This window comes from Somniosus microcephalus, chromosome 10, assembly GCF_052327205.1.
Source record: "Somniosus microcephalus isolate GS21.2 chromosome 10, FLI_Smic_1.0, whole genome shotgun sequence".
NCBI classification, from domain to species: Eukaryota; Metazoa; Chordata; class Chondrichthyes; order Squaliformes; family Somniosidae; genus Somniosus; species Somniosus microcephalus.
In genome coordinates this window covers 23,269,193-23,282,605 of record NC_140996.1, presented here as the reverse complement: position 1 = coordinate 23,282,605, position 13,413 = coordinate 23,269,193, and the positions used below count along the sequence as shown (strand labels likewise).

General features: G+C 45.4%; 1 protein-coding gene across 4 annotated transcripts in view; it reads left to right on the top strand.

The window, feature by feature from the left end:
- The window catches only part of klf12b (Kruppel like factor 12b), a 301,662-nt gene that overhangs the window by 62,921 nt on the left and 225,328 nt on the right, over nt 1–13,413 (top strand). The window lies entirely within an intron of this gene.

The following is a 13,413-nucleotide window of genomic DNA, read 5'->3' as shown; positions in this document are numbered from 1 at the left end:
CCTCACATTTTTTCATGAATACTACTCTGGTTTACTTCTAACATGCAGGCCCATGGGCCTCCTTGCATTCTTTCTAAATCTGATCAGCAGTTGAACACTTTGCCCCCATTAAAGAAAACACTTTACTCAACAAAAGAATGAGGCTGTAATGTGACTCTGAGCTGCTGTTTTCTTCCTGAGCCACCTTTCTTACCACTGAATGTCCTTCTCTCCATATTCCATGCACACACTTCTGTAACTACTAGCTTTACAGATGGGGAGTCAAGACCAAGTGTTGTCTGCAGGTGAAGTTGGGTTGAAGGGTGAAGGATAATTGCACCAGGACATGCAGATGTAATTCAGCACCCAATTAGAAAATCAAACATTCTCTCCTTATTTTTTATATTCCTTTTATAAATTCACACATCTGCATTTATAATGGTAACTACCTATGTAAACTTGCAATGTTGTAATTCCATCTTCACACCAGTGGGGGTGCCACAGTGCATCCACTAGAAGGTCAATGTAATTGCAGTATGACAAGTTTGCATAGGCAGCTTCCATTCTTTTTTATTCGTTCATGGGATCTGGGCGTCGCTGGCAAGGCCAGCATTTATTGCCCATCTCTAGTTGCCCTTGAGAAGGTGGTGGTGAGCCGCCTTCTTGAACCGCTGCAGTCCGTGTGGTGAAGGTACTCCCACAGTGCTGTTAGGTAGGGAGTTCCAGGATTTTGACCTAGCGATGATGAAGGATCGGCGATATACTTCCAAGTCAGGATAGTGAGTGACTTGGAGGGGAACTTGGAGGTGGCAGTGTTCCCATACGCCTGCTGCCCTTGTCCTTCTAGGTGGCAGAGGTGGACATAGGGATTTATAATGAAAAATATTGACAGTAAGCTGGGATTCTGCAGGAGTCTCCCGCTCTCCCTCTGGAGCTTCAGCCGGAGCTCAGCAGACCCCCACCACCCCAGAGAAGTGACATCAACGGCTGAAAACTGGCGTTTTTGCCATTTCTGCAGGGGTTCCACCAATGTCCCACTGGAGGCTGGGAGAAACCCCGCGGAATTTCTAATTGCTAATACATCATAGATGATGCATGAAGGGAACAAAACTTATTTATCGACCTGAAATGTAAAATGTTTTGTCTTACAATACTCCTGTGAAGCGCCTTGGGACGGTTTACTACGTTAAAGGCGCTATATAAATTCAAGTTGTTGTTGTTGTTGTTGACGTGGTTAAGGGAAATTATTTATTTATTTTCCAGGAACAAATTTTAAAAAACACTTCACTATCTCCAAGCACAACTGCCACCAACTTCTTTTCAAAGCATTTCCACGGCCAGTTATTAGGTGTAGTACATAGAGCCAATTTTACCAATTTACCCACTGGGTGGGCGCAGCTTGATACCAGGAATACAGATTTGTAAAACGATAAGACTCTAATGTGTAAGGCACATGGAGCTTAGTTATGTGGTAGCTAACACAGGAATAAACCGACTTCATTGGACATAGACGTCATATGGTAAATGCTTTGTATTCTAAGCTTTGTTTTTCTTCCACAGCAATGTGAGAAGAATGCAAATTCAGTACAAAAACCATTCAGTGTAGAGGCTGGGGATGTATTACAAGGCTACAGCAGATGCAAGGATTTTGGATGACCTCATGAAGAGAGAGCTATTATAGCCGCGGTGGTTTGCTGAGTGTCGGTGCATCACATGACACGAATAGAGGGCGCCATGACGCTAGCCCAGGGTTATACTGGGGTCAAATGACAGAGAGGTCCTTCGTAGGAAATAATAGTCTTGTTTTACTGAAGTTTAATAATCCTGTTTTGTATTAATACTGAGTAAAGAAAGCCACTAAGTGAGTAAGTAATCTTTACGAAGAAAAGGACATATCATTTGTGTTGATAATACATCAGATATCAAGGGGTACTTGGTTATTGGATTAACCACAGTGGCATTAAACAGGCAGGCATTTTCACTGCATTAGATAACAGCATCTGCTATTGTGAACTTTCCTATTTGGCTAGCATGATGGGGTTATCTGCTGGGGAAAAAAACTCAGCCACAATATCCCTTTTAGTTTATCTAGCAATTTTATCAAGTTCCAATCCAGAAACTTGAGCACAAAAATCTAGGCTGACACACCAGGGCAGTACTGAGGGAGTGCTGCACTGTCAGAGGTGCCGCCTTTCGGATGAGACATCAAACCAAAGCCCTGTCTGCTCCCTCAGGTGGACGTAAAAGATCCCAGGGCACTATTTTCAAAGAAGAGCAGGGGAGTTATCCCAGGTGTCCTGGCCAATATTTATCCCTCAATCAACATCACTAAAACAGATTATCTGGTCATTATCGGAGTGTTGTTTGTGGGAGCTTGCTGTGTGCAAATTGGCTGCTGCATTTCTTACATTGCAACAGCAACTACACTTCACAGAGGCACTTCATTGGCTGTAAAGTGCTTTGAGACGTCCGGTGGTCATGAAAGGCGCTGTATAAATGCAAGTATTTTCTTTCTTTCGTTACATAGAATAAAAATTCAACATTGTCTTCCAGTTCTGTGTTGTTTTCAAAGAAAACCAATAAGCTTTTCACGGGACCACTTTTGCGAGTGGGCTGTGAAACTGATGAGCTTTTCTTCAGTCTGGAGAAGTATTTTGCAATTGTGCTTTTTTTTATGCTGAATTTATATCAAGTGGCACGAACTGAATACCACTGTCCGCAACTATGCTCCACCGGGACCAGCGGGTTACTTGGCTTACAATAGATAAGAGTTTCCACGATACCCCCAAAAACACTTTAACAGTCATAGTCATGACTGGTGGGAAACCAAAAACTCCCCAACTAGATACCAAATAACTGGAAATGAATAGATACTACATGTGAACATCCACAGGCCACACACACTAGAAACCCTTGTTTTCTCTCTGCATGGGTAACATGAGCGAGACAACATTCTCCAGTGTGTCTCGTGCTTGGTCAAACAAGGGCAAAAAAGGTTAGTCTTTTGAATCTTGTGCCAAAAATGAAACCTTAGAGAGGATATTCTGAGACTGCTCCAAGTCTTAAAGACATTAAATGGTGACAGAGCACAGGCAAATTACATTGAACAAACAAATCCCTGTGATACAACAAAGGTGTATCAGGTCCTTCTTTCTGGGCAGCACGGTGGCATAGTGGTTAGCACTGTTGCCTCACAGCGCCAGGGACCCGGGTTCAAATCTAGCCTCGGGTGACTGTCTGTGTGGAGTTTGCGCATTCTCCCCGTGTTTGCGTGGGTTTGCTCCGGTTTCCTCCCACAGTCCAAAGATGTGCGGGTTAGGTTGATTGGCCATGATAAAAATTGGCCCTTAGTGTTAGGGGGGATTAAATACGTGGGGTTACAGGGATAGGGCTTGGGTGGGATGGCTGTCGGTGTAGGGACCGGGTGCTAAGGTTTGGATGATCAGCCATGATCTCGTTGAATGGCGGAGCAGGCTTGAAGGGCCGAATGGCCTACTCCTCCTCTTATCTTCTATGTTTCTATATCTTCAGTGAACTGCTCATGTTCGGAAGTAGTCCTTATATAATTTTCTGGAGTAGCTTGGGCTATCTTGAACCAAAAATAACCGACTGGAAATTATACATCAATGGACGAAAAATGTTAGAAAGTCATGAAATCATTAAAACTTGTTTTTAGAAATTTGATTGGCTGTTCACGCAGCGTTATCCTGTGCCATAGCCAGGGACTCGATTTTAACTCTGGGAAGGTTTTGGGTAGATGAATAGTGAAGCAAGTTGGAAACTCACCCGCTGCTGTAAAAATGAGGCCTGGGCTATTTTAACTCCCAGGCCTCATTTAAATCCAAATGGCCAACTTCCCACCCATTCCGACTTTCCAAATCTTTGCAATCCAAGTCAGTGCGGGTTCCTTTTTGTTTTAAGTTTGTCAATTGGACTTGTTTAGAATATTGTAAGTTCAATCAATTTCACACAATGCGAAGAGCGGAGGACTTCCACTTTGCTGTGATGCAACCGTAGAATGGTCCAAGGCAAGCCTAGAAAATGTATCAGCTGGTTACTTGCGCTCTGGCCTCTGAAGGTCACCGTGTAACCAATTGCTCAGTTTTGTAAAATTCTCATCCTTGTTTTCAAATCCCTCCTTGGCCTCACCCCTCCCTATCTCTGTAACCTCCTCCAGCCCTACAACCCTCCGAGATCTCTGCGCTGGTCCAATTCTGGCCTCTTGCGCATCCCTAGCTTTAATCACTCCACCATTGGTGACCATGCTTTCAGCTGCCGAGGTCCTCAGCTCTGGAATTCCCTCCCTAAACCTCTCCTCCTCCTTTAAGACACTCCTTAAAACCTACCTCTTTGACCAAGCTTTTAGTCATCTGCCCTAATATCTCCTTATGTGGCATGGTGTCAAATTTTACTTGATATCACTCTGTGAAGTGCCTTGGGATGTTTTACTAGGTTGAAGATATATATATGCAAGTTGTTGTTTATGTCGGTGATGTTGGTTCTCACTTCCCCTCCAAGGAAGTATCAGTGCTGGCCTCTGCTGAGAACTTACCCTGACTGGCCTGGCAAGATCAGTAACTCATCACGAGGGACCTGTTACATCTCTTGCTTCTTAGTATTCCCGCACACTACAATGCTTTACAATTAGAGATATGAATTCTTTGCAAACATGTTTGCCAATGTGTTGCAACACCTCAACAGGCTGACAGCCACAAACTATACTGAAGTTGACACAGATTATGTATAATAATGCAAAACATATTTGATCAAGAAAGATTATATAAAAATGTGAGAATTTTTTTTTTAGTTTGAATGCATTCTACGTGAGTTACATATTTTAGTACATGGTTATTTGGAAATGCAAGGTGTATGAATTAGCTGTGCAAATAGATGTAAACAGATATGATATAATTGGGATTACGGAGAAATGGCTCCAGGGTGAGAAAGGCTGGGAATTCAACATCCAGGGGTATTCAATATTCAGGAAAGACAGGCAAAAAGGAAAAGGAGGTGGGGTAGCATTGTTGGTTAAAGAGGAGATTAACACAATAGCAAGGAAGGATATTAGCTCTGATGATGTGGAATCTGTATGGGTAGAGCTGAGAAATACCAAGGGGCAGAAAACATTAGTGGGAGTTGTATACAGACCCCCAAACAGTAATGCTGAGGTTGGGGATGGCATTAAATGGGAAATTAGAGAAGCGTGCAATAAGGGCACAGCAGTTATCATGGGTGACTTTAATCTACATATAGATTGGGCTAACCAAATTAGTAACAATACTGTGGAGGAGGAATTCCTAGAGTGTATACGGGATGGTTTCCTGGACCAATATGTTGAGGAACCAACTAGAGATCAGGCCATCTTGGACTGGGTATTATGTAATGAGAAAGGATTAATTAGCAATCTTGTTGTGCGAGGCCCCTTGGGGCGGAGCGATCATAATAATGATAGAATTCTTCATTAAGATGGAGAGTGAAGTATTTGACTCAGAGACTAGGGGCCTGAATTTAAATAAAGGAAACTACAATGGTATAAAGCGCGACTTGGCTAGGATGGATTGGGGAACGTTACTTAAAGGGGTGACGGTGGATAGGCAATGGCAAACATTTAAAGATTGCATGGATGAACTACAGAATTTGTTCATCCCTGTTTGGCATAAAAATAAAACCAAAAAGGTGACTCAACTGTGGCTAACAAGGGAAATTAGGGATAGCATAAGATCCAAGGAGAGGACATATAAATTGGCCAGAAAAAGCAGCAAACCTGAGGATTGGGAGCAGTTTAGGATTCAGCAAAGGAGGACAAAGGGATTAATTAAGAGGGGGGAAATAGAGTATGAGAGTAAGCTTTCAGGGAACGTAAAAACTGACTGTAAAAGCTTCTATAGATATGTGAAGAGAAAAAGATTGGTGAAGTCAAGCGTAGGTCCCTTGCAGTCAGAATCAGGGGAATTTATAATGGGGAACAAATAAATGACAGACCAATTAAATACATACTTTGGTTCTGTTTTCACAAAGGAGGACACAAATAACCTTCCAGAGATGTCGGGGAACATAGGGTCTAATGAGAGGGAGGAACTGAATGAAATCAGTAGGGAATTGGTGTTAGGGAAATTGACAGGATTGAAGGCCGATAAATCCCATGGGCCTGATAATCTACATCCTAGGGTATTAAGGAAGTGGCCCTAGAAATAATAGATGCATTGCTGGTCATCTTCCAAAATTCTATAGATTCTGGAACAGTTCCCATGGATTGGAGGGTAGCTAATGTAACCCCACTATTCAAAAAAGGTGATAGAGCGAAAACCGGGAATGCTAGAGTCCATTATAAAAGATGTAATAGCAGAGCACTTGGAAAACAGTGACAGGATCAGACAAAATCACCATGGATTTACAAAAGGTAAATCATGCTTGACTAATCTACTGGAATTTTTTGAGGATGTAACTGGTAGAATAGATAAGGGAGAACCAGTGGATGTGGTGTATTTGGACTTTCAGAAGGCTTTCGATAAGGTCCCGCATAAGAGATTAGCGTGCAATGTTAAAGCACATGGGATTGGGGGTAAGGTACTGATTGGATAGAGAACTGGTTGGCAGACAGGAAGCAAAGAGTTGGAATAAACGGTTTTTTTTCCGAGTGGCAGGCAGTGACTAGTGGGGTACCGCAGGGATCGGTGCTAGGACCCCAGTTATTCACAATATATATTAATGATCTAGACGAGGGAACCAGATGTAATATCTCCAGGTTTGCAGATGACACAAAGCTGGGTGGGCGTGTGTGTTGTGAGGAGGATGCAGAGAAACTCCAGTATGATTTGGACAGGTTGGGTGATTGGGCAGATGCAGTATAATGTAGATAAATACGAGGTTATCCACTTTGGTGGCAAAAACAGTAAGGCAGATTAATATCTGAACGGCAATAGATTGGGAAAATGGGAAGTGCAACGAGACCTGGGTGTCCTTGTGCACCAGTCGCTGAAGGTAAGCATACAGGTGCAGCAGGCGGTTAAGAAGGCAAATGGTATGTTGGCCTTCATAGCGAGAGGATTCGAGTACAGGAGCAAGGATGTCTTGCTGCAGTTGTACAGGGCCTTGGTGAGATGATGCCTTGAGTATTGTGTGCAGTTTTGGTCGCCTTATCTGAGGAAGGATGTTCTTGCCATGGAGGGAGTGCAGCGACGATTCACCAGACTGATACCTGGGATGGCAGGAATGACGTATGAAGAGAGATTGGGTTGATTGGGCTTGTATTCGCTAGAGTTTAGAAGAATGAGAGGGGATCTCATTGAAACTTATAAAATTCTAACATGACTAGACAGACTAGATGCAGGAAGGATGTTCCCGATGGCGGGGGAGTCCAGAACCAGGGGTCACAGTCTAAGGATAAGATGTTAGCCATTTAGGACTGAGATGAGGAGGAATTTCTTCACCCAGAGAGTGGTGAACCTGTGGAATTCTCTACCACACAAGGCAGTTGAGGCCAATTCATTAAATATATTCAAAAAGGAGTTAGATATATTTCTTATGGCTAAAGGGATCAAGGGATATGTGGAGAAAGCAGGGACAGGGTACTGAATTTAGATGGTCAGCCATGATCTCATTAAATGGCGGAACAGGCTCGAGGGGCCGAATGGCCTACTCCTGCTCCTATCTTCTATGTTTCTATGTTTCTGTGTAAAATCAGAGCTCATTCTGCAAGGGCCCTAAGCAACAAGATAAACCAGATAGGACGAATGACTTTCATTCATATCTTGCATTCTTGGAAGGGATTGACGATGCATAAAGGTACCAGAAACCAGTGCAGGGTTGATTCTCAAACTGCGTATGAGTAATTTTGTGCTATGCTGTACCTTATGTGCATAAAAATTTAATTTTGTTATGTTTAATCCCTTTGTGATTTAACACTGTCATGCACCTAATTTATATGCTAATTTCATGCAAATTACATTTAAGACGCTTGCATCGTTAGCATCATTTCTTCTGCCACCTGGAATTTTGATCACCCACGCTATGGTTGTGAGAACACAATGAGCTCGGGAAATTGTTGTCAAGACAAAGAAAACCAATCTTTAGAGCTGTCCACTCTTCTGCTGTTGTGTTCTACTATGGCAGTTCAAAATGAAATGTCCCTGAAAAAGTAATTGGGGGCATAATGCATTGCCCAGCATGGAGTTGAGACCTAAAGACCAGTGCCCTCCAGGTTTGATTCCTGATCGTGCCCCACTTCTAACCCCACCCCCCTCCCCCGCTGAAACCGAGTCATCAATCATCTGCTATCAGTGTCACCAGGTTAGCGAGGGGAAAGAATCAGTCAGGGTTTCTGCTCCCGATCACTTTCAGGTAACCTATGCTGGCTGGCACGTGTGTGTGTTTTTAAAAATTTGTTTATGGGATGTGGGCGTCGCTGGCAAGGCCAGCATTTACTGCCCATCCCTAATTGCCCTTGAGAAGGTGGTGGTGAGCCGCCTTCTTGAACCGCTGCAGTCCGTGTGGTGAAGGTACTCCCACATCGCTGTCAGTGAGGGAGTTCCAGGATTTTCACCCAGCGACGATGAAGGATCGGCGATATACTTCTAAGTCAGGATGGTGTGCGACTTGGAGGGGATCTTGGAGGTGGTGGTGCTCCTATGCGCTTGCTGCCCTTGTCCTTCTAGGTGGAAGAGGTACTGGCAAAGAAGACTTGACGAGTTGCTGCAGTGCATCTTGTAGATGGTACACACTGCAGCCACGATACGCCGGTAGTGGAGGGAGAGAAACATAGAAACATAGAAGATAGGAGCATTCGGCCCCTCGAGCCTGTTCTGCCATTTAATGAGATCACGGCTGATCATCCAAATTCAGTACCCTGTCCCTGCTTTCTCCCCATATCCTCTGATCCTTTTAGCCTTAAGAAATATATCTAACTCCTTCTTGAATATATTTAATGAATTGGCCTCAACTGCCTTGTGTGGTAGAGAATTCCACAGGCTCACCACTCTCGAGGTGAAGAAATTCCTCCTCATCTCAGTCCTAAATGGCTTACCCTTTATCCTTAGACTGTGACCCCTGGTTCTGGACTCCCCCACCATCGGGAACATTCTTTCTGCATCTAGTCTGTCTAGTCCTGTTAGAATTTTATAAGTTTCAATGAGATCCCCTCTCATTCTTCTAAACTCTAGCGAATATAATAAGCCTAATCGACCCAATCTCTCTTCATACATCATTCCTGCCATCTCAGGTATCAGTCTGGTGAATCTTCGCTGCATTCCCTCCATGGCAAGAACATCCTTCCTCAGATAAGGCGACCAAAACTGCACACAATACTCAAGGTGTGGTCTCACCAAGACCCTGTACAACTGCAGCAAGACATCCTTGCTCCTGTACTCGAATCCTCTCGCTATGAAGGCCAACATACCATTTGCTTTCTTAACCGCCTGCTGCACCTGCATGCTTACCTTCAGCGACTGGTGCACAAGGACACCCAGGTCTCGTTGCACTTCCCCTTTTCCCAATCTATTGCTATTCAGATAATAATCTGGCTTCCTGTTTTTGCCACCAAAGTGGATAACCTCGCATTTATCCACACTATACTGCATCTGCCATGCATCTGCCCAATCACCCAGCCTGTCCAAATCATACTGGAGTTTCTCGGCATCCTCCTCACAGCACACACGCCCACCCAGCTTTGTGTCATCTGCAAACTTGGAGATATTACACCTAGTTCCCTTGTCTAGATCATTGATATATATTGTGAATAACTGGGGTCCTAGCACCAATCCCTGCGGTACCCCACTAGTCACTGCCTGCCACTCAGAAAATGACACGTTTATTCCAACTCTTTGCTTCCTGTCTGCCAACCAGTTATCTATCCAAGTCAGTACCTTACCCGCAATCCCATGTGCTTTAATTTTGCACGCTAATCTGTTATGCGGGCCCTTATCGAAAGCCTTCTGAAAGTCCAAATACACCACATCCACTGGTTCTCCCTTATCTATCCTACCTGTTACATCCTCAAAAAATTTCAGTCGATTAGTCAAGCATGATTTACCTTTTGTCCGATCCTGTCACTGTTTTCCAAGTGCTCTGCTATTACATCTTTTATAATGGACTCTAGCATTTCCCCCACTACCGATGTCAAGCATACCGGTCTATAATTCCCCGTTTTCTCTCTACCACCTTTTTTAAATAGTGGGGTTACATTAGCTACCCTCCAATCCATGGGAACTGTTCCAGAGTCTATAGAATTTTGGAAGATGACCAGCAATGCATCTACAGGAACCTTTTTTTTATCCGGCACCGATGGGACCGACGTGGTGCCGGTTCATCAAAAATTCCGGATAACCGAACGCTATTGTAAAAGATAGGGAGAGCTGAGAGCTCCGTATAAAGCAACAAACCCTGTTGCTTAGCAACATGTTCAGAACAATGGCCACAAGTTCCAAGCATCTCTGTAGCTTAGCAACAGCTGCAGCCACACCCTTACACAGCAACAGATCGATGAAGGCAAGTAATATGAAGTATGAACCTACTCCTGAATTTTGCCGGTTAACCGAGATTTCCGGTTATTTAGGTGCCGGTAAATCAAAAGTTTCCTGTACCAATTCTAGGGCCACTTCCTTAAGTACCCTAGGACGTTTAAGTTGGTGGATGGGGTGCCAATCAAGCGGGCTGCTTTGTCCTGGATGGTGTCGAACTTCTTGAGTGTTATTGGAGCTGCGCTCCTCCAGGCAAGTGGAGAGTATTCCATCACACTCCTTACTTGTCCCTTGTAGATGGTGGAAAGTCTTTGGGGAGTCAGGAAGTGAGATGCTCGCTGCAGAATACCCAGCCTCTGACCTGCTCTTGTTGCCACAGTTTTTATGTGGTTGGTTCATTAAGTTTCTGGTCAATGGTGACCCCCAGGATGTTGATGGTGGGGGATTCGGTGATGGTAATGCTGTTGAATGTCAAGGGGAGGTGGTTAGACTCTCGCTTGTTGGAGACAGTCATTGCCTGGCACTTGTGTGGCGCGAATGTTACCTGCCACTTATCAGCCCAAGCCTGAACTTCGTCCAGGTATGTGTGGGTGTTGGGCAAGAACAAGGCCAGACTGGAGTGCAATGCACCCGAAGGCTGAATAGTCTACCGGTGCTCATTCTCTAAGTCCACACGTGCAGAATGGGCACTTGGATGAGGTACTTACAGGCTGCTACTACCCATGAAACCTTGTATGTGTCCCCGCCTTCAGGAGGGGAAAAACATAGGGGGAGCTTTTTAAAAAAAGAGAATGTGTTGAGCAAAGCCTTCTTTCAGTTTTTGCGGCTACCACAGTGCAAATCATGTTGAAATGCAACACATCTGCATTTGCACATCCGATATGGTTGCCAGCTCTACTTGGGCGTATTCCCGGACCTCCCACCTCCATCCGCCCCGCCAAACAGACTTTTTTTTATCCCCATCTGCGATACTGTTACAACTAGTGAAGGAAAGTGTTCAAAGAAATGAAAAAGAACAAACACATTTTTTTATTGAATGCCCCTAAGATTTTTCTCCCTGGTTTTTGCTGGCAGCAGTGCCCGGGAGGTTGACCTTTAATTCCTGGAGACGCCAGGGCCATCCTGGAAGGTTGGCAACCCTAAAATCGTCAGAAGGAAATTGAGGCCCATCTTCTCTGATTCTTTTCCAGCAAGTTGTTAAGAAAATTGAACAAAGAAGGTGGCTGCGCTTCCCTGCACAGTTTGAAACTAATATCAATCTTACGCTGCAATTGGTGTAGGGAAAAAAAGCCTGGCACACACACTGCAGCTTGCGAATCACCAAACAAGGAAAGTATCTTTGGTAAGAAACACGTGAAGGCCTCTCCTCCAACCCGGGGCGGGAGTCCATATGGCAGTGCTCTAGTTGTGATACAGGGTGGTGGAGAATTCTTGCCATACAGCTGAATCAAATTGAAACAGCTTAGGCTTCCTAAACTAGAATGATGGAAAGTGAGATCCAAAGAGATGTTCATTAACGTGGCAGTCTCACATGTCTTGCAAACAGATGAGAATTATATTCAATGTTCTTCACACCAGCTGTATGCAAGACTTCAGTTTGACTTTCTTAAATGCTACGGCCTAGAAATTCAGTGCCCTTAGCACCGATTTTGCGGCGCTAGAGGGCCTAGCGCTGCAATTGGCGCCGGTTCCTAAATTGCCTGGGGCCCTTCCGCGGCGGTAGACCGGTAGCGCTGCGCCGGCACCGATGACGTCATCGGTGTGCGCAGCGTCCCGGTTGCCGTGGTAACCCGGCCCCAAGCCGAAATTCAGTTGCGGCCGCCTCGCCAGTGGCAGCCGCAACTAAGACTCCGGCAAACGAGTGTTGCCGGAGTCTGCGCCAGCGCTTTAAGGAGGCGCGGCGGCCGGCCGCTTTCCCGCCGGCCGCCTGCCCGCAGCTCCCTCCCCGGACTTCTCCCCCCCCCCCCCCCCCGGAACAGATGCAAGCCCGGCACTTGTCCGAGGTGCCGGGCTCATTTTTGCAGAGATTTGCGCGGGCCGCGGCCGGGTGCAGGCAGCTCCTCCTTAACGGAAGGAGGAGGCCTGGACTTCCCGAGCCTGCCGCACTGCAGCGGGCGCCGCAGCGCCGGAATAGCGCCGCAATGCGGCGCGTTGCGCCAGTTTTCAGGCGCTAAAACCCTTCAGTAGCGCCGGCAGCCGTTTGGGCGCGGCGCTACTGAATTTTTGGCGCGCGCAAAGCGACTTAGCGCCGGCGCTAACTTCCGGCGCTAAAGCCCTGGCGCAGCGCAAACTCAATTTCTAGGCCTACGTCTATTGGTGGGGGGTGGGAGGAGGAGGAAGGGGTGAAAATGTCAGCGATTATCGTAGACCAATATCTTTATAATGATAACGATGTGCTTTTCATATAGACTGTTCCATTGCAGAAGGAGAAGAGGAACTGACATGATCAGTACTAGCTTGCTACTGAATAATACACACTGAAAGGACCCAGCTTCAGAACATGCCACCCTTGTAACTGTTGGGAGGCAGGACCAAGGGCCTAATGACAGGGGGAGGGGGTGTTGAAAGAGGAGGGATAATCTTTTGTGAACAGGTAGAATTGAATGTAGTTAGTTATTTTCTTGTCACAAGTGCTGTTGCTGTTGAGTAAAGGTCAGGGAGAGTGCTTGAAATGTTGCTCAGCAGGGAGCCAAGAATACTATCAAATCTGTGCGCTGGAGTCATTCAAGGGTCAGCCAGCTTCAGTCTCAGTTTCTCTAGTAACCATAGCCAAGGATTCTGGGATTAGTGTACGTTAGATGCCACATCCTGAAAGCATATATAGTCCTTCAAAAAACAAATTTAGCTCTCGGATATCAGTAAGAAACTTAGGCAAAAATTAGATTACTTTGTGTAATAAATCATGTGCATGCTTCCACAAGGGTAAGCTTCCTTGTTAGCCAGCCCGCTAGCGGCTGAGGCAGTGACTACATTGTTCCAT